Source organism: Pseudorca crassidens, chromosome 2 (genome assembly GCF_039906515.1).
Source record: "Pseudorca crassidens isolate mPseCra1 chromosome 2, mPseCra1.hap1, whole genome shotgun sequence".
NCBI lineage: Eukaryota > Metazoa > Chordata > Mammalia > Artiodactyla > Delphinidae > Pseudorca > Pseudorca crassidens.
Window position 1 is genome coordinate 32,228,165 of NC_090297.1, and position 24,518 is coordinate 32,252,682.

The 24,518-nt window shown below is 43.4% G+C and overlaps 1 protein-coding gene across 6 annotated transcripts in view; it reads left to right on the plus strand.

Moving 5' to 3' along the window:
• Positions 1 to 24,518, plus strand: part of CAP1 (cyclase associated actin cytoskeleton regulatory protein 1) — a 359,457-nt gene that overhangs the window by 314,490 nt on the left and 20,449 nt on the right. The window contains exon 1 of one of the 6 annotated variants that reach the window (XM_067725643.1): positions 19,563 to 19,680. The exons of 2 other annotated variants lie outside the window; for them this stretch is intronic. The gene's annotated coding sequence lies outside the window, so the exon portion shown is untranslated. Of the gene's footprint in view, positions 1 to 19,562; positions 19,699 to 24,518 lie in introns of those variants that run through there. 3 more of the 6 variants (XM_067725646.1, XM_067725642.1, XM_067725645.1) reach the window with 3 other exon arrangements.

A 24,518-nucleotide genomic window follows, 5' to 3' on the forward strand; every position in this document is an offset into this window, starting at 1 on the left:
TTAATAAATGGCACTGGCACAATTAGCCATCCATCAGAAAAAAAATATAATCGGACTCCCAAACTCACTACATTCAGAAATAAATTCTGGATACATGAAACAAAGGTAAGAAAAAAATTTTTTAAATAATATTTTGGAGTCTAAACATATAATTTAAGATTTAGAAAGACCTTTTATTTATTTATTTTATTGAAGTATAGTTGATTTAAAATGTGTTAATTTCTGCTGTACAGCAAAGTGATTCAGTTATACATATATATATTCTTTTCCATTATGGTTTATCACAGGATATTGAATATAGTTCCCTGTGCTATACAGTAGGACCTTGTTGTTTATCCATCCTATATGTAATAGTTTGCATCTGCTAATCCCAAACTCCCAATCCTTCCCTCCCCATGCCCCCTTGGCAACCACAAATCTATTCTCTATGTCTGTGAGTAGAAAAACCTTTTAAACAAGAGAAAAATTCAGATCAAGAAAAAATTAGGTTTATTTGAACTCATAAAAATTCTTTTTTTTTTAAATGGGAAAAGATAACAAAGCCAAAAGATAGATTGGAAAAATGTTTGCAATGCATGGAATTGAAAAGGGATTAATACCTGCAATATACAATGAGAGTCTATAAATTAATTTTTTTAAAAAAGGCAAGTCAACCCTCTGCAGCACTGGGGGCTACATTTCTTCCCATTAACCTCCCTCTTCTAAGTTTGCCCTCAGGAGGAGGGGCCTGTGAGAAGCGCAGAGGAGGAGCTGCTTTCCAAACCTGTGTGGAAGAGTGGATCCCCGAACCGTACAAGGAATGGACTGTGTCAGTAAGGGGTGGACTGTGTGCATGACCTCTTAGATCTACATTCAAAAAGAGAAGTGCTGTGAGGAGTGTAGGTGGCTGACAGCTTCCAGCTAATATACTGCTGGGATGTGCCACAACATTCATGCCAAGGCACACTCTCCCTGGATTAGTCCCAGTCCATGACTGAGTCCAGTGGGTCTGGAGCTGGGCCATTTCTGCCTCATGTGTAGGGCCCCCCTAATGGGAAATCAGCCTGGCCAAGGCTTTCTCAGAGCTGTCTGCACGGCCTTCTGAGGCTCTTCCTACTCATTCCTCCTTTCATGGAACTTCTAATTCCATCTTCGGCATCTGCTTGCTAGAGGACTCAGATTTAGTTTGGGGTGAGTCATTGTACAACAATAGATAATGAAACAGCTTGGTGTGGGTGCTGCCATAACAAAAGCCTAAAATACTGGCTTTGGAACTGCCTGGCAGAGAGGCTGGAAGGGCCTTGAGGGAAGAGGCTTTCAAAGAGCTTCAGTAAGAGTGTGAGCTGAAACCTAAAGGGCCTGAAGGGGGTTGCTGGGGGACACAAAGGAAAGAGAGGAAAGGGGGTCCTTTCCCAGAAAGTCTGGCAATACTGTCACATGAAGTAATACAGCAAATAAGAAATGTCCCTGTTGAACTCAAGGAGCCAATCAAGGAGATTTCTAGGCAGAATACTGAAGGTGCTACTTGCCTTCTACATGTTGCCTATGATAAAACATGAAAGGAGAGAGATAAACTAAAAAAGTAAACTTAGCTATAAAGCAGACCACATATTGTATGATTCCCTTTATATGAAATGCCCAGAATAAGCAAATTGTAGAAACAGAAAGCAGATTAATGGTTGCTGGGCAGTGAGACTGGGGGGAAATGGGGAGTGACTGCTAATGGGTACCGGGTTCCTTTGTGGGTGATGAATACGTTCTAAAATTGATTGTGGTGGGACTTCTCTGGTGGCGCAGTGGTTAAGAATCCGCCTGCCAATGCAGGGGACACAGGTTCGAGTCCTGGTCCGGGAAGATCCCACATGCTGCAGAGCAACTAAGCCCGTGCACCACAACTACTGAGCCTGCGCTCTACAGCCCATGAGCCACAACTACTGAGCCCGCGTTCCATAAATGCTGAAGCCTGTGCGCCTAGAGCCCGTACTCCACAACAAGAGAAGCCACCACAGTGAGAAGCCCGTGCACCGTAACGAAGAGTAGCCCCCGCTTGCCGCAACTAGAGAAAGCCCGTGCGCAGCAACGAAGACCCAACGTAGTCAAAAAAATAAAATAAAAAATAAGTAAAATTGATTATGGTGATGTTTGTACAGCTCTGTGAATATACTAAAAACCACCAAACTGTATGTTTTAAATGGGTGAATTGTATGCTATGTAAAGCCTCCCTGTATATCCAGGACCAGGACTTATTAGGCTTGAACAAAGATCCGGCAAGCCATGCAGCATGCCTTCCACCCCCCCCCCCCCAAAAAAAGTGTCCCTTGGCAAAAATAAAATCCAAGACACAGTTCGGAAAACATTATCTAAAAATGAAGTTAAGGGTTAAGACTTCAAAAAGATCTAAGTAGGGGCCCCATAGAACCTGTCAGAGAGAAGTGTCTCTGAAGATCTTATGGAGGTTCACTCACTGCAGTCTCTCAGGGAGCCCAGGGTAGAGATGAGCTGATCTCAAAGACAGTTGTGGGTGTGGCTTTTGTTGAATGGAGTCGGTTAAAAATCTATACACAAAAACCCCATAAATCCTTTAAGGGAATTGTCCTGGCAGGAGCATAATTAGCTCAGACTAACAGGGACATAGTAGAGAATGAAAAGAGGCTTTTGCATCCCTTTTATAGGCATAGTACAGAATGAAAAGAGGCCTTTGCATCCCTTTTATAGGCAAGAAGGAGACTGAGAAGGCTACTCAGTTGCAAACTCAATTTTCTTTTGGAAAAGTAAGGATGATTCAGAGGGTGGAACCAAGAGCCCAGACACTGGAGCCAAAAACCACAGGGAACAAGAATGACTCTCAAGCAATCGGGCAAAGCTCTAATCCAACAAGCATTTCAGAGCTGGCTCTGTTGTGTACCTCCCGTTTTCCCTCTTTTTGAGGTTATCCTTTGCCTTTCCCACTATGGTATGTAAGATGTGTGTAGGGGAGAGATAACTTGCCCCTTTAGTTTACAGATCTGCTATATAGGGAAGGGGTGTGAGGGAGAGACCAATTAGGAGATAAATTCAGAAGCTCATAAGATAGCCCAGGCAAGAGATAGTGGTGGTTTTGAGTAGGCAACAGTGGAAAAAATGATAAGTGGTGAGATTCAGAATGTATTTTGAAATTAGAGCCAACAGGCTTTGTTGATATATTGGACTAGGACATGAGAAAAAAAGAAAAGTTGAACATGGCTTCATAATCTCTCTCTGGAAGAACCGGGTGAATGTCCCCCTTCAACCTCTTTTGTCTGCCTCTTTTCAGAGCAGAATTTTCCAGAATGACCTACACTGTTGTCTCCATTTTCTCACCTCCCACTTGTCACCCCACTCCTAGCTAGGCTCTGCCTACTACCTCTGTAAAATTGCTATTGACAGTATCATCAATGACCACCGTGTTTCTAAATCCAATGGACACTTTCCCATCCTCTTTTTATTTGATCACTCTATTGCTTTTAGTACAGGTATCCACTGCCTTTCTGAAACATTTTCTTCTCTTGGCTTTCTTGAACCATGTATTTTTCTGATTTTCTGCTACCCCTCTGGTTGCCCCTTCTGATTCTCCTTTTCTGGCTTCTCTCCTGATTCATTATTAACGTAGATCAGTAGCTCTGAATGACCCTTTTCTGGTCTCACTCGATACTCCACCAATCCTAGGATTCCTAAACCAACACCTCCTGGCCACACTTGTCTTCTGAGCTCCCGTTCTATATGTCTACTTGCATGTTCGGGAAATCCCACAGGTACCTCGAACTGAACTTGTCAAAACAGAAGTCATCACTTTCCCCAACAAACTTACTCTTCCTCCAGGTCCCCAGTCTCTGTAAGGAAATACCATCTACCCAACCACTCAAGCCAGAAAGCTAATAGTCTTGGCTACTCACCCTCTCTTACACGTACCCTCACAGATAATCAATCAAGAGCTCCTGTAATTTCCACCTCTTCTAACAGTCACTCTCAAATCTGTCCATTTCTTTTCATCTACTGCTGCCACTGTGGTCCAAGCCATTATCCCTTGCCTGGACTTTTGCATCAGCCCCATACCTCTATCCACTGGCCTCCTTGTATCCACTTTGGCCCTCCATGCTATGTTCTTATTCAAACACAAATAGGACCGTGCACTCCCTTGGTTTAAAGTCTTTCAATGATCTCCTATATCCTTGGAATGTACTACAAATTGCTTAATATAGTTCATAAGACTTTGCATGATCTGGACCTTGCTGTCTCTTCCACCTCAGTCTCACATCACCACCCTTTTTTTCTGTGGCCAGTCACACCGATCTGATCTCAGTCTCTTGAACCTGCCAAGGTTTTCTCACCTTTGGGCCTTCACACTTTCCCTTTGCTTAAACATCTCTTCTCCATTCTCTTGTCTGGCTCTCACTCACCCTCCAAGTCTCAGATTAAATAGCACTCCCTCAGGGCAGCCTACCCTAACACCCCAGATTAACTCAGCTCACTCTGTTATGTGTTTTCTTAACCTTCTGAACTTCTGCTGGGCAGCACTTTGCTTGTGATTCTTGTAATCATTGTAGAGTATCTGTTTCGTGTCCATTTTCCCCACCAGAGCATTAGCTCCATTATGACAGACCATGCTTATTTTACTCACCATTGTAGATGAGCATATAGTTAGATGCTCACTAAGTATTTCTGGGCTGGCTGACAATTGGGGAGGGCCTAAGTCGCACTGTCCTTTGGGCACAGGCTAGAATTGCCTGAGGCTATAACCCCTCCACCCTTTCCTCCCTTAAGGGCAGTTATAAGGGCCAGGGGAAATGGAAGTACTGCATGACTTCATGCACTGTCTAGTACAATATGAAAGAATATTCATCACAATTTTACTTATTAGAGTGAAAAATCAGAAGAAGCCAATAGCCCCTAAATATCCAACAATGTGGGAATGACTTCATATATTACACCAGTGGTTTAAAATAATTGTCTAATAGATCTAATCCCTATTTTTCAAATAGAACCTGGAATAGGACCCCAATGTAAGATGCACTAAAATGGGTCAGAGCTTCACCTCTTAGGCCTCCCTAGCTTTCCCTTTCTTTTCCCCTCTCTCACTTTTCATCCTTTCTCCCCCAGGTCTTGAAGACTTTCCAGTTCCTGGCTCTATTCGCTCTTCTAAAGCCAGGGCATCATTTCTGTTTAGGTTTCCATGAGACACTCCCAAATGCTTTGTTGTGTTGTTGTTATGCTGGCTCAAGTTGGTTTTCTGTTACTTGTAATTTTTAAAAAACAAAAACAAAAAACCTGAAATAATACTGTTACAGCTTGAGATTCATTTATGTAATGAAAAGAGAATTGGGTTTGGAGTCAGAAAACTGGCTTCAAATCTAGATCCTGACTTCAGGCAAATTAATCATTTTCAATTCAGTTTTCTCATCTGCAAACGGGACTATACTTTTGCAAATATTAAAAACAAACAATACTAATATATTAAAAGGATTGGTATCGAGCAGGCTCTCAACAAATGTTAAATAAATAAGATTAAAGTCTTATTAGAAGTCCCTCCTACCCCCTCCAACTGGAAGGAGTGCATACAGTGTGGCCAAAGTTAGCAAGGTTGCCATCTTGTGGAGATTTACTGACACACCGTCCAATGTCACTAAGCACATCTGAAGTAAAATGTTCAAGAATCTAGAGCTACCTAAAAGGATGGCAAACACACCAGAGAGACATTGGAATGAAGCTGATAATAAAAGACATGAGACAAGGGTAATTCACCGTCGGAAAGAGCAGGGAATGAAGAACCTAGAACTTAACTTTCAGGAACTGTCACATGCAGCAGAGAAGTCAGGGGAAGGGGCAGGAAGGAGTGACTGATGGAGGAGGACAAGTGCACAAGTATAGCCTGGTGTAACACTCAAGCCAGGGTTGACATACCTATCTTCAATGTTAGCTAACCTGATCCTATCTTGTTTTTTCCAAGATCTCAGAAGGCATTAAGAAAAGCCAGCTGGGGCTTCCCTGGTGGCGCAGTGGTTAAGAATCCGCCTGCCAATGCAGGGTACACGGGTTCGAGCCCTGGTCCGGGAAGATCCCACATGCCGCGGAGCAACTAAGCGCATGCGCTTCAACTACTGAGTCTGCGCTCTAGAGCCCGTGAGCCACAACTACTGAGCCCGCGTGCCACAACTACTGAAGCTCGCGCGCCTAGAGCCCGTGCTCCGCAACGAGAGAAGCCACCGTAATGAGAAGCCTGTGCACCGTAACCAAGAGTAGCCCCCGCTCGCCACAACTAGAGAAAGCCCACGCGCAGCAAAGAAGACCCAACGCAGACAAAAATAAATAAATAAAATTAAAAAAATAAAAAAAAAAGAAAAGCCAGCTGACACCATAATCCTTATAATACCATTGCTCTGGGCCATTCAAATGCTACGTTTGTCTCTTAAATCAACGTTTCACCCCCCTGTTACACCTTATTACAAGATACCACTGGTAAGGATTTTAGTAATTATGAGGATACTGCATGTCAAGGGTTATCACCACTGCACCAGGAATGGGGTACTCATTAGGGTCTGATCTTGTTCCAGAATCCCATGCTGAGAATCTGCTTTCTAGGGTCACTTCTACCACCAAAACTTTTAGACTTGATTTAAAGCAGAGCCTGAACAAGGGCTTGCAAACAGGTACATAGTTTGTTCTCAGAAGTGATCCTAAGGGACAAGAGTCAGAGATTGACTAGGAAGAATAAAACGGGCAAACCAGGAAAGCCAATCCAAGGAGGAGTGCTCCAGAAGGTCACTGCTTTGGGCATGTAGGGCTCGATTTCCCTGAAGAGGCAGTGTAGAACGTGACTCTCATTTGTCCAACTAAGGGAAGGAAGAGGCGAGTATTTATTCACCGGCTCCTGTTCTTTACTGGTCAAGGGTTTCCTGACTACTGGTAAACTCCCTTGCACTCTCTCAAGCTGGCACTTTCAGGATGACACATGAGTCAAAGTGATTGTGCAAGTTCTCCCAGGCAACCCCTGAGATGAGTTCCATGAGAGAAGCCTGAGGGCAGAAAGCGAGATATTTGGAGAAAGCAGATGAAGATTTGGACTGTCAGGTCACACCTGCACCCACCTGGTTGCCATAGCAATAGCTGGAGTAGAAGTTGCGCCCAGAGGCAAAAAAGTGCCCAATACATGGCCATAAGTAAGAGACAACATCTTGCCAGATTGAAGTTTTAGCCTACATACGATGCACTATTTGTTCTGAACCAGTAACCAATGTATGGTAGCGCTTCACTCATAGCCAAAATAGATGGATCCCAGAAGAAAAGGGTATACGTGGAGTGACACTTCTATTATACCTAAATGATTACGTTTAAATGTTTAACTTCATGTCTTTGTGAGTCTGACTATGGCTATTGACAAGTTTTATTACCCAAGGGAAGAATGCCTCTACCAGAGGACATGAAAATAGTTCCACTGGATTGGAAGCTAAGGCTGCCATTTGCCAATTTTGGGCAAATTTGTCATGCCAGTAGGTGAACAGATCAAAAAAAAAAAAAAAAAAGATTAATTCAGTGGTCTGCTAGAGCCAGCTCATACAGACTTATATGAGTTGATTGTGTATATGTATTAGTTTCCTATTGTTGCTATAACAAATGACCACAAATTTACTGGACTAAAACAAAACAAATTTGAGAGGACAGAGAGCAAGAAGAACTACAATTCTGCAGCCTGTGGAATGAAAACCATATTCACAGAAAGATAGACAAAATGAAAAGGCAGAGGACTATGCACCAGATGAAGGAACAAGTTAAAACCCCAAAAAACAACTAAATGAAGTGGAGATAGGCAACCTTCCAGAAAAAGAATTCAGAATAATGATAGTGAAGATGATCCAGGACCTCAGAAAAAGAATGGAGGTAAAGATCAAGAAGATGCAAGAAATGTTTAACAAAGACCTAGAAGAATTAAAGAACAAACACCCAGGAGAATTAAAGAGCAAACAAACAGAGACGAACAATACAATAACTGAAATGAAAAATACACTAGAAGGAATCAACAGCAGAATAACTGAGGCAGAAGAAAGGATAAGTGACCCGGAAGACAGAATGGTGGAGTTCACTGCTGCGGAACAGAATAAAGAAAAAAGAATGAAAAGAAATGAAAACACCCCAAGAGACCTCTGGGACAACATTAAATGCACCAACATTCTCACTATAGGGGTCCCAGAAGGAGAAGCGAGAGAGAAAGGACCCGAGAAAATATTTGAAGAGATTATAGTTGAAAACTTCCTGAACATAGGAAAGGAAATAGCCACCCAAGTCCAGAAAGCGCAGAGAGTCCCAGGCAGGATAAATCCAAGGAGAAACATACTGAGACACATGGTAATCAAGTTGACAGAAATTAAAGACAAAGAAAAATTATTGAAAGCAACCAGGGAAAAACGACAAATAACATACAAGGGAACTCCCATAAGGTTAACAGCTGATTTCTCAGAAGCAACTCTACAAGCCAGAAGGGAGTGGCACAATATATTTAAAGTGATGAAAGGGAAGACCCTACAACCAAGATTACTCTACCTGGCAAGGATCTCATTCAGATTTGACGGAGAAATCAAAAGCTTTACAAACAAACAAAAGCTAAGAGAATTCAGCACCACCAAACCAGCTCTACAACAAATGCTAAAGGAACTTCTCTAAGTGTGAAACATAAGAGAAGAAAAGGACCTACAAAAACAAACCCATAACAATTAAGAAAATGGTAATAGGAACATACATATCGATAATTACCTTAAACATGAATGGATTAAATGCTCCAACCAAAAGACACAGGCTCGCTGAATGGATACAAAAACAAGACCCATATATATGCTGTCTATAAGAGACCCACTTCAGACCTAGGGACACATACAGACTGAAAGTGAAGGGATGGAAAAAGATATTCCATGCAAATGGAAATCAAAAGAAAGCTGGAGTAGCAATATTCATATCAGATAAAATACACTTTAAAATAAAGAATGTTATAAGAGACAAGGAAGGACACTACATAATGATCAAGGGATCAATCCAAGAAGATATAACAATTATAAATATATATGGATCCAGCATAGGAGCACCTCAATACATAAGGCAACTGCTAACAGCTATAAAAGAGGAAATCGACAGTAACACAATAATAGTGAGGTACTTCAACACCTCACTTACACCGATGGACAGATCATCCAGACAGAAAATTAATAAAGAAACACGAGCTTTAAATGACACAATAGACCAGATAGATTTAATTGATATTTATAAGACATTCCAGCCCAAAACAGCAGATTACACTTTCTTCTCAAGTGCACACAGAACATTCTCCAGGATAGATCACATCTTGGGTCACAAATCAAGCCATGGTAAATTTAAGAAAATTGAAATCATGTCAAGCATCTTTTCCAAGCACAATGCTATGACATTAGAAATCAATTACAGGGGGAAAAATGTAAAAAACACAAACACATGGAGGCTAAACAATACGTTACTAAATAACCAAGAGATCACTGAAGAAATCAAAGAGGAAATCAAAAAATACCTAGAGACAAATTACAACAAAAACACAACTATCCAAATCCTATGGGATGCAGCAAAAGCATTTCCAGGAGGGAAGTTTATAGCAATACAAGCTTACCTCAAGAAACAAGAAAAATCTCAAATAAACAATCTAACCGTACACCTAAAGGAACTAGAGAAATAATAACAAATAAAACCCAAAGTTAGTAGAAGTAAAGAAATCATAAAAATCTGAGCAGAAATAAATGAAATAGAAACAAAGAAAACAACAGCAAAGATCAATAAAACTAAAAGTTGGTTCTTTGAGAAGATAAACAAAATCGATAAACCTTTAGCCAGACTCATCAAGAAAGAAAGGTAGAGGACTCAAATCAGTAAAATTAGAAATAAAAAAGGAGAAGTTACAATGGAAACTGCAGAAATACAAAGCATCATAAGAGACTACTACAAGCAACGCTATGTCAATAAAATGGACAACCTGGAAGAAATGGACGAATTCTTAGAAAGGTATAACCTTCAAAGACTGAACCAGGAAGAGAGAAAATATGAACAGACCAATCACAAGCACTGAAATTGAAACTGTGATTAAAAATCTTCCAACAAACAAAAGTCCAGGACCAAATGGCTTCACAGGTGAATTCTATCAAACATTTAGAGAAGAGCTAACACCCATCCTTCTCAAACTCTTCCAAAAATATTGCAGAGGAAGGAACACCCCCAAACTCAGTCTATGAGGCCACCATCACCCTGATACCAAAACCAGACAAAGATACTACAAAAAAAGGAAATTACAGACCAATATCACTGATGAATATAGATGCAAAAAACCTCAACAAAATACTAGCAAACAGAATCCAACAACACATTAAAAGGATCATATACCATGATCAAGTGGGATTTATCCCAGAGATGCAAGGACTCTTCAATATATGCAAATCAATCAATGTGAAACACCATAATAACAAATTGAAGAATAAAAACCATATGATCATCTCAATAGATGCAAAAAAAGCTTTTGACAAAATTCAACACCCATTTATGATAAAACTCTCCAGAAATTGGGCATAGAGGGAACCTACCTCAACATAATAAAGGTCATATACAGCAAACCCACAGCAAACATCATTCTCCATGGTGAAAAACTGAAAGCATTTCCTCTAAGATCAGGAACAAGAAAAGGATGTCCACTCTTGCCACTATTATTCACATAGTTTTAGAAGTCTTAGCCACAGCAATCAGAGAAGTAAAAGAAATAAAAGGAATACAAATTGGAAAAGAAGAAGTAAAACTGTCACTGTTTGCAGATGACATGATACTATATAGAGAGAATCCTAAAGATGCCACCAGGAAACTACTAGAGATAATCAATGAATTTGGTAAAGTTGCAGGATACAAAATTAATGCACAGAAATCTCTGGCATTCCTATACACTAACAATGAAAGATCAGGGAAATTAAGGAAACAATCCCTTTCAGCATTGCAACAAAAAGAATAAAATACCTAGGAATAAACCTACCTAAAGAGGTAAAAGACCTGTACTCAGAAAACTATAAGACACTGATGAAAGAAATCAAAGATGACACAAACAGATGGAGAGATATACCATGTTCTTGGATTGGAAGAATCAATATTGTGAAAATGAGTATACTACCCAAAGCAATCTACAGATTCAATGCAATCTCTATCAAATTACCAGTGGCATTTTTTTTTTTACAGAACTAGAACAAAAAATCTTAAAATTTGTATGGAGACACAAAAGACGCCGAATAGCCAAAGCAGTCTTGAGGGGTAAAAACAGAGCTGAAGGAATCAGGCTCCCTGACTTCAGACTATACTAGAAAGCTACAGTAATCAAGACAATATGGTACTGGCACAAAACCAGAAATATAGATCAATGGAACAGGATAGAAAGCCCAGAGATAAACCCACGCACCTATGGTCAACTAATCTATGACAAAGGAGGCAAGGATATACAATGGAGAAAAGACAGTCTCTTCAGTAAGTGGTGCTGGGAAAACTGGACAGCTGCATTTAAAAGAATGAAATTAGAACACTTCCTAACACCATACACAAAAATAAACTCAAAATAGATTAGAGACCTAAATGTAAGACTGGACACCATAAAACTCTTAGAGGAAAACACAGGAAGAACACTCTTTGACATAAATCACAGCAAGATTTTTTTTGATCCACCTCCTAGAGTAATGGAAATAAAAACAAAAGTAAACAAATGGGACCTAATGAAACTTAAAAGCTTTTGCAAAGCAAAGGAAACTACAAACAAGATGAAAAGACAACCCTCAGAATGGGAGAAAATATTTGCAAAGGAATCAACACACAAAGGATTAATCTTCAAAATATATAAACAGCTCATGCAGCTGAATATTAAAAAAACAAACAATACAATCAAAAAATGGGCAGAAGACCTAAACAGACATTTCTCCAAAGAAGAGGTAGAGATGGCCAAGAAACACGTGAAAAGCTGTTCAACATCACTAATTATTAGAGAAATGCAAATCAAAACTACAATGAGGGGCTTCCCTGGTGGCCCAGTGGTTAAGAATCTGCCTGCCATTGCAGGGTACATGGGTTCAAGCTCTGGCCCGGGAATATCCCACATGCTGCAGAGCAACTAAGCCCGTGCGCCATAACTACTGAGCCTGTGCTCTAGAGCTCATGTGCCACAACTACTGAGCCTGTGTGCCACAACTACTGAAGCCCACGTGCCTAGAGCCCATGCTCCACAACAAGAGAAGCCACTGCAATGAGAAGCCTGCGCACCTCAACAAAGAGTAGCCCCTGCTCACCACAACCAGAGAAAGGTCGCACTCAATAACGAAGACCCAACGCAGCCAAAAATAAAAATTAATTAACTAATTAAATTTAAAAATTAACTACAATGAGGTATTGCCTCATGCCAGTTAGAATGGGCATCATCAGAAAATCTACAAACAACAAATGCTGGAGAGGGTGTGGAGAAAAGGGAACCCTCTTGCACTGTTGGTGGGAATGTAAATTGATACAGCCACTATGGAGAACAGTATGGAGGTTCCTTAAAAAACTAAAAATAGAATTACCATATTACCCAGCAATTCCACTACTGGGCATATACCCAGATAAAACCATAATTCAAAAATACACATGCACCCCAATGTTCATTGCAGCACTATTTACGATAGCCAGGTCATGGAAGCAAACTAAATGCCCATTGACAGATGAATGGATAAAGATGTGGTACATATATACAATGGAATATTACTCAGCCATAAAAAGGAATGAAACTGGGTCATTTGTAGAGATGTGGATGGATCTAGAGACTGTCATACAGAGTGAAGTAAGTCAGAAAGAGAAAAACAAATATCGTATATTAACGCATATACGTGGAACCTAGGAAAATGATACAGATGAACCGGTTTGCAGAGCAGAAATAGAGACCCAGATGTAGAGAGCAAACGTATGGACACCAAGGGGGGAAAGTGGTGGGGGGTGGTGGTGGTGGTATGAATTGGGAGATTGGGATTGACATATATACACTAATACATATAAAGCAGATAACTAATAAGATCCTGCTGTATAAAAAATAAATAAAGTAAAATTCAAAAATTAAAAAAAAAAACTCAAAAGAAACAAATTTATTATTTACATATCTGGAGATCAGAAATCCAAAATGCAGCTTACAGGGCTGAAATCAAGGTGTCAGCCCAGCTGTGTTCCTTCAAGAGGCTCTAGGAGAAAATCTGTTTCTTGCTTTTTCCAGCCCCTAGAGGCCACCTACATTCCTTGGTCATATCACTAGGACTTCTGCTTTCATTGTCACATCTCTTTTTCTGATTGATTCTCCTGCTTCCTTCTTTCTCTTATAAGGTTCCATGTGATTGTATTTGGCCTTCCTGGATAATCCAGGATAATCTCTCCATCTGAAGATCCTTAATTTAATCACATCTTCAAAATCCCTTCTGCCATGTAAGGTACCACATTCACAGGTTCCAAAGATTAGGACGTGGACATCTTTGGAGGGCCACTATTCCACATACCACAGTGCATTTTTCTTCAGTAATATAACATTGGTAGCTTAAAGTTGGCCATGGTGAGAGTATTTACAATACAGAAATCGTCAAATGCTACAAATCCGGTATTTTACCCATGGAGGGCATATTGTTAAAGTTTACCTGCATACCTCTGATTATGATGGTTGGTTAGGTGAATGAGCCATTATTAAGGCAAAAGAGAATTGTTACTATGCAATAGAGGGAGGGAGGATTATGATATAATCCAGAGGATACCTAGGGCACCTCCTCGTTCTGCCATGCTTAGTGCAAAAAAATATGGAAATATTATACAGGCAGGACCACCAAGGTCTTCAATCCCTCAAGAAAAAAGGTTTGGGTGACCTATAGAAAATCAGTTATAGCCCCAACTAAGTTATGTGATTCAGTTCTAGTTAATGAAGTATAAGTGGAAGTGATACATGCCACTTCTGGGTCAGGAACTTTAAGACAGTAGCATGCTTCCTTCATGCCCTCTTTCTTTTCCCATCGCTATGACCCTGATGAACCTAGGTGTTGGTTGAAGACAAAGAGAATATGGAACGGGTAGTGGATATGTGAAGTCACAACTATCAACTAAAGCCTTGTGATCAGTTACAGAAAGGTTTCGTGTCACGTCAACTCAGCACCGCAACGAGAAGCCTGTGCACTGCAACAAAGAGTAGCCCCCGCTTGCCGCAACTAGAGAAAGTCTGAGCGCAGCAATGAAGACCCAACGCAGTCAAAAAAAAAAAACAAACAAACAGTTAGTGATATAAAGGGAATTCCCTGGTCCAGTGGTTAGGACTTGGCGCTTTCACTGCCGAGGGCCCGGGTTCAATCCCTGGTTGGGGAACTAAGACCCCACAAGCTGAGTGGCCAAAAAAAAAGGTTAGAGATATAAAGAAGCAGATAAGGACTTCCCTGGTGGCACAGTGGTTACAAATCCACCTGCCAATGCAGGGGACACGGGTTCAAACCCTGGTCTGGGAAGATTCCACATGCCGTGGAGCAACTAAGCCCGTGTGCCACAACTACTGAGCCTGTGCTCTGGAGCCCACGAGCCACAACTACTGAGCCCATGTGCCACAACTACTGAAGCCCGCGCACCTAGAGCCCATGCTCCACAACAAGAGAAGCCACTGCAATGAGAAGCCCGCGCACCGAAACAAAGAGTAGCCCCCACTCACCGCAATTAGAGAAAGTCCGTGTGCAGCAACGAAGACCCAACACAGCCAAAAATAAATTAATTAATTAAAAAAAAGAAGTAGATATTTTTGGTGATGGGGCAGTAGTGGCAGTGCCTCTGGTGGCACCATCCAGTGTGTTGACCCTTCAGACCTTATTTTGCTTCCTGGCGGCCTTCACTAGGGACACAGACAATAGACTCTCTGTATTGAATAATAATTGTTACTACTCATTGCATATTTCCTGTGAGCCAAATGTTTTATAAATTTTCTCTCCTAATTGTCATCTCAACCATTCAAGATGGATTTTTTAAAAAATTATTTATTATTTATTTTTTGGCTGCATTGGGTCTTTGTTGCTGCGCGTGGGCTTTCTCTAGTTGTGGCGAGCGGGGGCTACTCTTCATTGCAGTGCGTAGGCTGCTCATTGTGGTGGCTTCTCTTGCTGCGGAGCACGGGCTCTAGGTGCATGGGCTTCAGTAGCTGTGGCGCATGGGCTTGGTTGCTCTGCAGCATGTGGGATCTTCCCAGACCAGGGCTCGAACCCATGTCCCCTGCATTGGCAGGCGGATTCTTAACCACTGTGACACCAGGGAAGTCCCTCAAGATGGATTTTAATATCTTTTTCTAAGGCTAACTGACTTGACCAAGATCATACATTAAGTGGAAGAGCTGGGGTTCAGGTTCAGGTCAGAGTGATGCCAAAGCCAGATCTTAACCACTACATTATTATATTGCCAATATCTCTTTTGCCTACTTGTAATTTTTGGACCTGAGACCTTAACTCAGGCTGGAGCCAGGGACTCTATCCTAGGAGGAGAAGAAAGATGGGCTCACATAGATCGTTGTCTGTCATCAGCCCCTTCTGGCAGGGGGATACAGGATCTGCCCAAATGCAGAGAGGCTCTGGGCCAGGCAGCACAGATGCAGGCGCTCCTCTGAGCCAGGCTGGGAAACACTCCAGATGAACCACCAGACTTCTGTGCCTGAAACTCTGAGCGATAAGGAAGAATCTTGGGTGGCACCCGCAGAGACAATGCGATTCTGCAGGTTTAGAATTTTGCTGAAATCCAGGCAAAATACCTGAAGAGGGGGCATGTGTGAGAATCAATCAACTCTCTGCTGACAATTCTCGTTTGAAAAATGATTAACTGCACTCTTTTCTCCCTTTCTCTCCCCAAGGTCTGAGGCTGAAAACCCCAAAATCCAGTCTTCTGCCCATCTCCCATTCACCCATCTCCAAGTCTCAGAGCCACCCAGGCCCTTCCCACCCTTTTCACTTAGTCACAACTTTCCATAACTATCCATTGAGATAGATTTTTGTGCTAGAGAGGCAAGGACTCTAACTTCAAGGTATTTAGAGAGAAAGAAGATAAAAAATAATAGCACAAGGGCTTCCCTGGTGGCGCAGTGGTTGAGAGTCCGCCTGCCGATGCAGGGGACACAGATTCGTGCCCCGGTCCAGGAAGATCCCACATGCTGCGGAGCAGCTAGGCACGTGAGCCATGGTCACTGAGCCTGTGCGTCCGGAACCTGTGCTCCGCAACGGGAGAGGCCACAACAGTGAGAGGCCTGTGTACCGCAAAAAAAAAAAAAAAAAATTGCACAAATAATTATTTAATTAAGATTGTGATATCTGCCAAGAAGGAAAAGTAATATTCAATGGGAGTGTATCCCTGGGGAGCTAGATCTAGTCTGAAGGTTCGTATTCAAATCATCCCGTTTCCATCTGTCTTCCTCCTCCTCCCTAGCCCCTTTATAAGAATGCTATCCCCTGCATTGTCCCCTTTGCTGCATCCCCGATACCATAGCTTTGATTCAGACATCACTACATCTTTGCATCTGTTTTCTGACAGGTCTCCCTGCCTCTTTTTTTACTCACTCAAGCCCATGCTCTACACCACAGCTAGAATTGTATTTCTAAAATGCGATCTGACCAGCTCCCTCTCACTTTCACACTAGGGTTTCACATCTCCTGCCTGGCACAGCTTGCTCAACCTCTTTTTTTTTCCAGCCTTATCTCCTATTCCTCTCCTACAGGAACCTCTCACCTCATCTAGACACAGATTCCCATCTCCACTACTGTTTACTCACGTTTGCCCTGCAATGTTCCACCCATCCATCTCAGCCCAGGATATGACTGTTCTGAATTCAAGGGGCTCATGAACATGAGCCTGATGAGAGCCCACCATGGATGAGGCACTGAGTAATGACTGGGCACTGGGCAAGATCAGTGAGGAGGAAAAAAACTGGAAGCCAGTAGTCAGCACATCTACTGATGACCTCCCCAGATGGTGATACTGGTTTCTACAATAGACTGTGGAAGGTCCACGAGGGCAGTGACACGGTCTGACTTCTCTACTGCTGTACTCCTAGTAGTGCCTGGTACAAAGTAGCATCGTGCTTAGCACAGAAGAACTCAGTAATTTTTTTTCCATGTATAAATAAATGAATAAATAAAAGTCATGGACTTCCCTGGTGGCGCAGTGGTTAAGAATCTGCCTGCCAATGCAGGGGACACGGGTTCGAGCCCTGGTCTGGGAAGATCCCACATGCCGTGGAGCAACTAAGCCCATGCGCCACAACTGCTGAGCCTGCACTCTAGAGCCAGTGAGCCACAACTACTGAGTCCGCGTGCTGCAACTGCTGAAGCCCACGTGCCTAGAGCCCGTACTGCGCAAGAGAAGCCACCGCAATGAGAAGCCCGCGCATCGCAACGAAGAGTAGCACCTGCTCGCTGCAACTAGAGAAAGCCCGCAGGCAGCAATGAAGACCCAATGCAGCCAAAAATAAAATAAACAAAATAAATTTATTTAAAAAAAAAAGTCACAGATACTGTTCTTAAACTGCCTCCCATTGGAGTTACAAGTACCTGTGTTCAGACTTCTTAAAAGATTAGAAGTTCCTGAAGGGCAGGCATTGTGAACATTGCTTCTATTTCTCATTACAACCCTGAATTACTATCCCCAATTTATGCATGGGGAAACTTTCTTCCTTATTTTCTTCCTTCTCCTTCCTGTTTCCCACTTTCTCTCCCCTTCCTCTAGGATGCATGTATGGTTTTGGTATTTCCTGTCTCTAATCCGGAGATTTAGAAGGGCTAAGTGTAGAGCTGATTATGATAAGGGCCAGGGAGGCTATTTGCCCTAGGTTACACGCACATGAATCACTCAAATATAACCTTTCAATTTTATGTCTGAATAGAGTTGGTGTGCATGTGTGAGAGACAGTGTTTTTGTTAAATGTAAATATTTAAAAGGTACTGCAGTTTTTGTTCCATATTTTGTCATGTGGTCATTTTCTTGTAAATATTCTGGGAGTCATAAAATTGAGAAGAGGCCCAGGTTCAGAGAAGTCAGGTAACCTGACCCAAGTCTGACCCCTGGTAAGCGCCTAAGCCATGACTGGAACCCAGGATGTCTCCCCACCAGGGGCATCACTGCCTCCAAATTGCAGCAAATGATTCCAGTTCGGTCTATCATAGGGGTTAAGTTCTGGGATTTAGTTAGATAGATGTGTCCCCTTCAAAATTCCGACACTTTATGAACCTGGCAAGTAATTCAGCCACCTCATTTTAAAACTGTAGGCCATAATGGTACCTACCGCAGAGAGTTCGTTAGAATTAAAGTGAAAATGCGCTTGAAGCACTCAGCACAGGCCTGGCATGTACTCAGCGCGCAGTAAATGGTAGCTGTTATTATAAGAATTGTATTTGTTGAATGAGTGACTCTGGCATATAACGCTTGCATTCAACTTTGAAGCTTGCAGCCGTCACAGCCGTTCAACTGAAGGGGTGGGAACTTGCCACTTTTTTCTGTAAATAAAATCTTTGTAGGAGGATAATCACTGGTTGGAAAGTGTGAGCCTTGAGGGAACAAAGCTCTGATCCCCAGACCCAAGAAGCACCGAAGAGAAGTCTTCCCCGCGCGCCGCGGCCACCGTGCAGAACCTCCCCCGGTCTGAGTGACAGGCAGCTGGCCACGCCCAGCCCGGGCAAGGTGCCTCATAAACCGGGTTTTAGCCGAGTGGAGCTGGATACCTTCTAATTCCGCTCATCTTTTTCTTTTTTTTCCCCCGCTCATCTTATTCTCGGGGACACCACCCTGCGCGCAGAGAGGAAGGACTCCCAAACTGCCAGACGGTGGCTTCCGCGCGGCCCCAGACCTGACCATCTATGGTCACAGAGCGCACCGAACAAACAGGAAGTGGGGCGAGCTTCCACCTTCCCAGCCCGGGGCAGAGCGAGTGGGGCGGCGGCTGGCATGCCCAGAAACGCGGGGTTGGGCCCGAGCGCCCCCGCCGACCCCCCCGCCGACCCTACCCCACACCCAGCCTCCGCAGGTCCTCCCGAAACACTGTCCAGAGCAATAGCCTCCCCACGTCACAAACGGGGAAACTGAGGTTTGAACGCCCAGAGGGAGGCGGAGCTTAGCCTTGATCCCCCTCGGAGAGTAGACGGCCGCCCGTGATTCCCGCCCTCAGAGAATCCTCCGGCTTGACCCTATTAGGGCCTGAAGGGTTGAACCCCTTCCCGACTACCGTGAAAAGGGACCGGCCTTTGCCAATGAGGCCAAACTGACAGGAGAATTAACCACTCATCTGTCCTCCTTCTCCGGGGGTGGAGCTTAGCCAGTAATTTCGGCCCTTCATTGGTCCGGGCGATTCCGGCAGCTGCGGTTGATAGAAGGGCGTGGCTAGCCTTAGGCACGCCCCCCGTCGCTCCCGCCTTGGGGGCGGGGCTCTTTTCCCAGGCTAGTGGGGATTCTCTCTCCCCGGCGTGGCGAGTAGGGGGCGGAGTCAAGAGCGGAGCTGCCAGTCTTCTTCCCTGGTCCCTCCTCTGGGCCGGCGTTTCGGCCGGCGGTTCATTTCCGGTGGGGGTGCCGCGCCCAGTGAGGGCACGGAAGTGGGTCGCGCGAGGATTGCTGGGCGGTTCTTGCCGGAAGTGGAGAGCGGCTGATCGCAGTCCCGAGGTGAGGCATATCTCTGAGGTGAGTGTGCGCGGCGGGGTAGGGACTATGGTCCCCTCCGCGGCCCACTGGCCCCTGGCGTTGTTAATGACCCTTCTGGCCTAGGCGCATGCGGTGAGCCCCCCTGAGGCGGCCGGCGCCGGGACCCTCAGGCCGACCCGGGATCCTGGGCGCGGTCTCTTGAGGTGGGGCCGCGGTGACCAACTGAGCCAGGCTCTCCTGGGGAGGCCCCTTCCGCTGGACTTCGCGGTTCTGGCCATCAGCCTCAGCGGAGGCCTGATTCCTAAGGTGCTCTGACTGAAGGGAACCTCCGAGACCTTAGAATCTTCTCTATCCCTGGTCTCGCCCCCATTGCTCGGATGGGTAAATTGATCCTCGGAGAGAGGAGGCTGGTCCAAGATCTTACAGCGAGCGACGGAAACAGTCGGAGTCTAGACCTCAGCTCCTTAGATTACCGGCCCCATATCCTTCCCCCGTTCATTTCCCAGGAACCTCTCTCTACCTTGGGGTGGTCTTCCAGTAGGTATCGTCTCGCGGGCAGTTGCAGGTTAAAGGCTACTCGCTGCGTGGAACTTGTTAAAAATGCAGCCTGTTTGGCACACCTGGGCAGTTTTTTTAAAAAGAGAGGATCGGGTTTTTGTGTTTGCAGTCAGAGAGCCTCCCCTTTCTCCTAGTCTATAGCTCTGATCCTGAAAAGCCAAGTTAACTTTGTTGAAGGTGTTGCATACTTCTGGATGTGAAACCAGTTGGCTCAGTTTTGGGCTGGTCCCACTGCCAAGCATCGGTAGCCATAGGCGCTTTGTTTAACTTGTTTGAGCCTCATTTTTGTCATCTTTTAAGTGGAGGTCTCTGCTCACCTCACAGGATTAAATTCAGTGTAACAAATTGTGTTTATTCTTTGTTAGGCACTCGGCCACATCCAGGGAAGGCAGAAACAAAACAAGGCAGACCCTGCCCTCACGGAGCTGACAGTGTTTGCAGGGAATTTAACAAATAATTATAAATGTGATGAGTGTTAGGAAAGAGGAACAGGGTGCTTTGGCAGTATGTAATGAGGGGCTCAGGAAAATCCATTCTGCAGAAGCAGGGTTTAAGATGAGTTTCGAAGCATGAAGAGCTCAGTGAAGAGAGCATGAGAAACTTAAGGCAGAAGTTAGTATCAGAACTGTCAGTTGAAGCTCTTTATAGGGTTCCCTGTTCAAGTGAAAACCGGAGCAGCCCAGCACATCAATCATTCACCAGCCATTTATTGAGCCCTTGATATGTGTGAGGCACATATTAAATGAGGCATCTAGCCCTGGTGACTAAGAATAAAGTAGTTCTCATGGAGTGGAGGAGGAGGCAGACAAGTAAATCAGAGGTGGCTTACAGTGTCATAGTGTGTGAGCACAGGGCTCTTGAGAGGAGGAATACCTGAGCCAGCTTTCCAGGCTTTAGGGAGGAAGTGGGCGGCTAAGTCCTGCAGGATTTGTTTAGCCGTATGGTGAATCTGGAAAAGGGATTTCCAGCCAAAGGGTCCAGTGCAAGGACATGGAATCTGGACATGTGAAAGACCATGACTGGAATTCCAGTAATGCTCAGAGAAGTGGAGGAAGTGGGTGGGGGTGGTTCCCATATGAAGGCCCTTGTAAACTATGCTAAGGAATTTGGAGCTTACCCTGAAAGCTGTGGGGAGGCTTTGCAGGCTCTTATGTAGGAAAATGATGTGGTCAGATTGATGTTTTAGTTCAGCCTGTCAAGGGGGAAGGAACATAATGAGGAAGTAGACCAGTGTTTGGAAGCTTGAACATGGCTTGAACCATGAAGACAATGAGAATGGGAAGGAGAGGAGGGATCAAATTTGAGCAATATTAAAAAGATGGAATCCATAGAGTTGAAGGCTGATTGTTTATGGAAATGAAAAAATAGCAGTAGCCTAGGATGATTGTCTGGTTTTCTGGTTTAGGGAACTGGGTAGCACCATTCACCAATATAGGTACTGTGAGAGGAGGGTCAAGTTGGAGAGGTGCCATGGAAAGAAAATGAATTTTGGACATATTTAGTTTGAGGTGTTTGCAGCACATCTAAGCAAAGGTGTCTAATGAGGTATCTCAACTAGAAGAAAGAGCAAGACAAAGGTGTGGAGGCAGGAGAGGGTTTATATTGTTCAGGGAAGTACTGGAGCCTGGGGTTTGTAGGAGAAGATAAGACCAGAAAAAAAGGTAGGTGCTGCCAGGTTGTGAAGGGCTTTTGATGCCTTGTATGAATGCGTTTGGATTTATTCTGTGGTTGGCATTTTGCTGATTGTTTGACTTGCTGCTGTCCAGTATAAAGAAATTTCTGTTGGAATTTCCCCCCCTTTTTCTTCCCCAGAAATACTTCATCAATCAGATGGACATAATTTATGTTTCAGCAGAGTTTAAATAAAATAGTAACTGTGAAAGTACTTTGTCAAGTACAACCTGTCATGCAAACCAAAAGTGGTGGTATTGTTAAGATTCAGTGAGTGTATTTTTGCCTTGAGGAGGTTAGCTGTTTAGTTTGTAAAATGTTTTGTTTCCAACCTGAAGGATGAACTTTTTTTTCACCCCTTTTCTTGCTTATATATACCTTTGTTTAGTTGCAGTTATTTTTTTAACTAGGGACTGAGCCTTTAAAAAGTGACTTCCTCCTTTCAGTTTTCTGTGAAGTATGGTGAGTCAAAGATTCATTTTACTTAAACAAGCAAATGCAGTGTCATTGAAAGTTGAACCCTCTGGTTTGAAATTTAATCCTGAGATTTGAAATCTGAGGATCCTCAAGCTATATCTTAGCCAGTCCTAGTGATTATTCCTTTGACTTGTCCTCATCAGTTTCTTTCTTTACTTTCTACTAAACTGGCTTTCATATCTATACTTCAGCTTCTCTACCATAACCAGACTACTCTTTTTTTTTTTTTTTTTTTTTTGTCGGTACGCGGGCCTCTCACTGTTGTGGCCTCTCCCGTTGCGGAGCACAGGCTCCGGACGCGCAGGCTCGGCGGCCATGGCCCACGGGCCCAGCCGCTCCGCGGCATGTGGGATCTTCCTGGACCGGGCACGAACCAATGTCCCCTGCATCGGCAGGCGGACTCTAAACCACTGCGCCACCAGGGAAGCCCCAGACTACTCTTTTAAAAAGAACCATTTTCATCTTAACCCTTCACTGGCTTCATTTTCCCAAAGAATCAAGTCTAAACTCTATTGTCCAATTTACAGAGTTCTCCACAGTCAGACCCTCATCTTAGTTTTCATTGGGTGGTACAGAGTGACATTCTAATTTAGAAAGTCCTAAACTATTACATCAGCATTTTATTTGTACCTCTTGCACTACCTTTTGCTCATTATTACATTAGAACAGGGTTTCTCAACCTCAGCATAACTGACATTTTGGGCCAGGTGATTCTTCATTTCATGGGGTTGTCCTGTGCATTGTAGGATTTCAGCAGTATCCCTGGCCTCTACCCATTAGATGCCAGGGGCACTCCCTCAGCTGTGACAACCAAAAATGTTTTCAGACATTGCCAAATGTCTCCTGGAGGACAAAATTGCCCCGATTGAGAACAATGCATGAGAAAGTATCATAGCTCTGATTGTGCAGTGTCTTATCTCTCCAACTCAGTTCTCTGAGGGCAGGCTCCATGGCCGTGGTTAGCCCAGTGTATGGCACATGATAAACGCTGGGTACCTTGCAAGGAATAAATCATGGGTTTCACTGAGGCATCAAGAATTATTGTTCATTCAAGGAATTTCTGGGTGGGCCTTGAAGAACTTGTCTTTTTGTGTTTTTTTCCCTCAGAGGATGTGATCTTAATAGAGAAAGGCCATTGTTTAGGCACTCACTAGAAATGAGGTTGGTGTTAGTTGACAGTGCAAGTCAGCAGATTTATATTTCCCCTATACTGGGGCTATATAAATTCCTGTTTTCTTTGCCTGCATTTAGACAGCTTGGTTTAGTGGATAGGGATTATCATTTATTTTACATTGGATGTAGTTTATGATGTTGTTACTCAAGATTTATTTTGACTGATAAAATTGTTATACAGTTGACCCTTGAACAACATGGATTTGAACTGCGCAGGTCCACTTGTACGGGCAGATATGGAGGACTGGCTGTAAAGTTATTGGAGGATTTCCCACTGCACTGAGGGCCAGTGCCCGCCCGTATCCCCGTGTTGTTCAAGGGTCGACTGTAGTTTCATCAACCTTAAATTAATGCAGCTCTAGCATTCACCATGAAACTATTTGTTCTTGATATACCATCATGTAAACCTAATAAAAACCATCAACTCTAAAAATACTCCTCAGCTACAGTGCAGCTTTGTTTGCCTTGTATTACCAGACCTGTTGTATCAAATTTTTCTATTCTACTGGAAAGTAGTTATAGTTGAAATGTTTAATGGAAGAAGTGAGCTTGCTTTTTTGTTTTGTTTTTTATTTTTTTTCCCTCCAGAGGTCATTAAAATTCCTACACGTAAGTTAATTATAGACTTGCAGTCGCAGATCTTTTTGTATCTCTAGCTGTAGCTGAATCATGGTTAGGGACAAATGGCATCCTTGAATCTATCTTTATGCATGAGAATGGGAAATGCTGTTCTGTTTACAGCAACTACCAGTTGAAATCAACCAATGCAGTTTTTCCTTACACAATATAAAAGATGCCTGCTGAATGCTTTTATGGTGTTAGTCTTCGTAATATTCCTTGAATGTGAGAGAGAGGGGAGCCCTTGACCACACAAAGTTATCTATTTGCCCCAGAGCATTGAAACAGCTAGTTTTCAAGTCTGACTTCAGCTTGTACACTATTACTAGCTTTACTCACTCCTGGAATTTTAGATGGAGGAC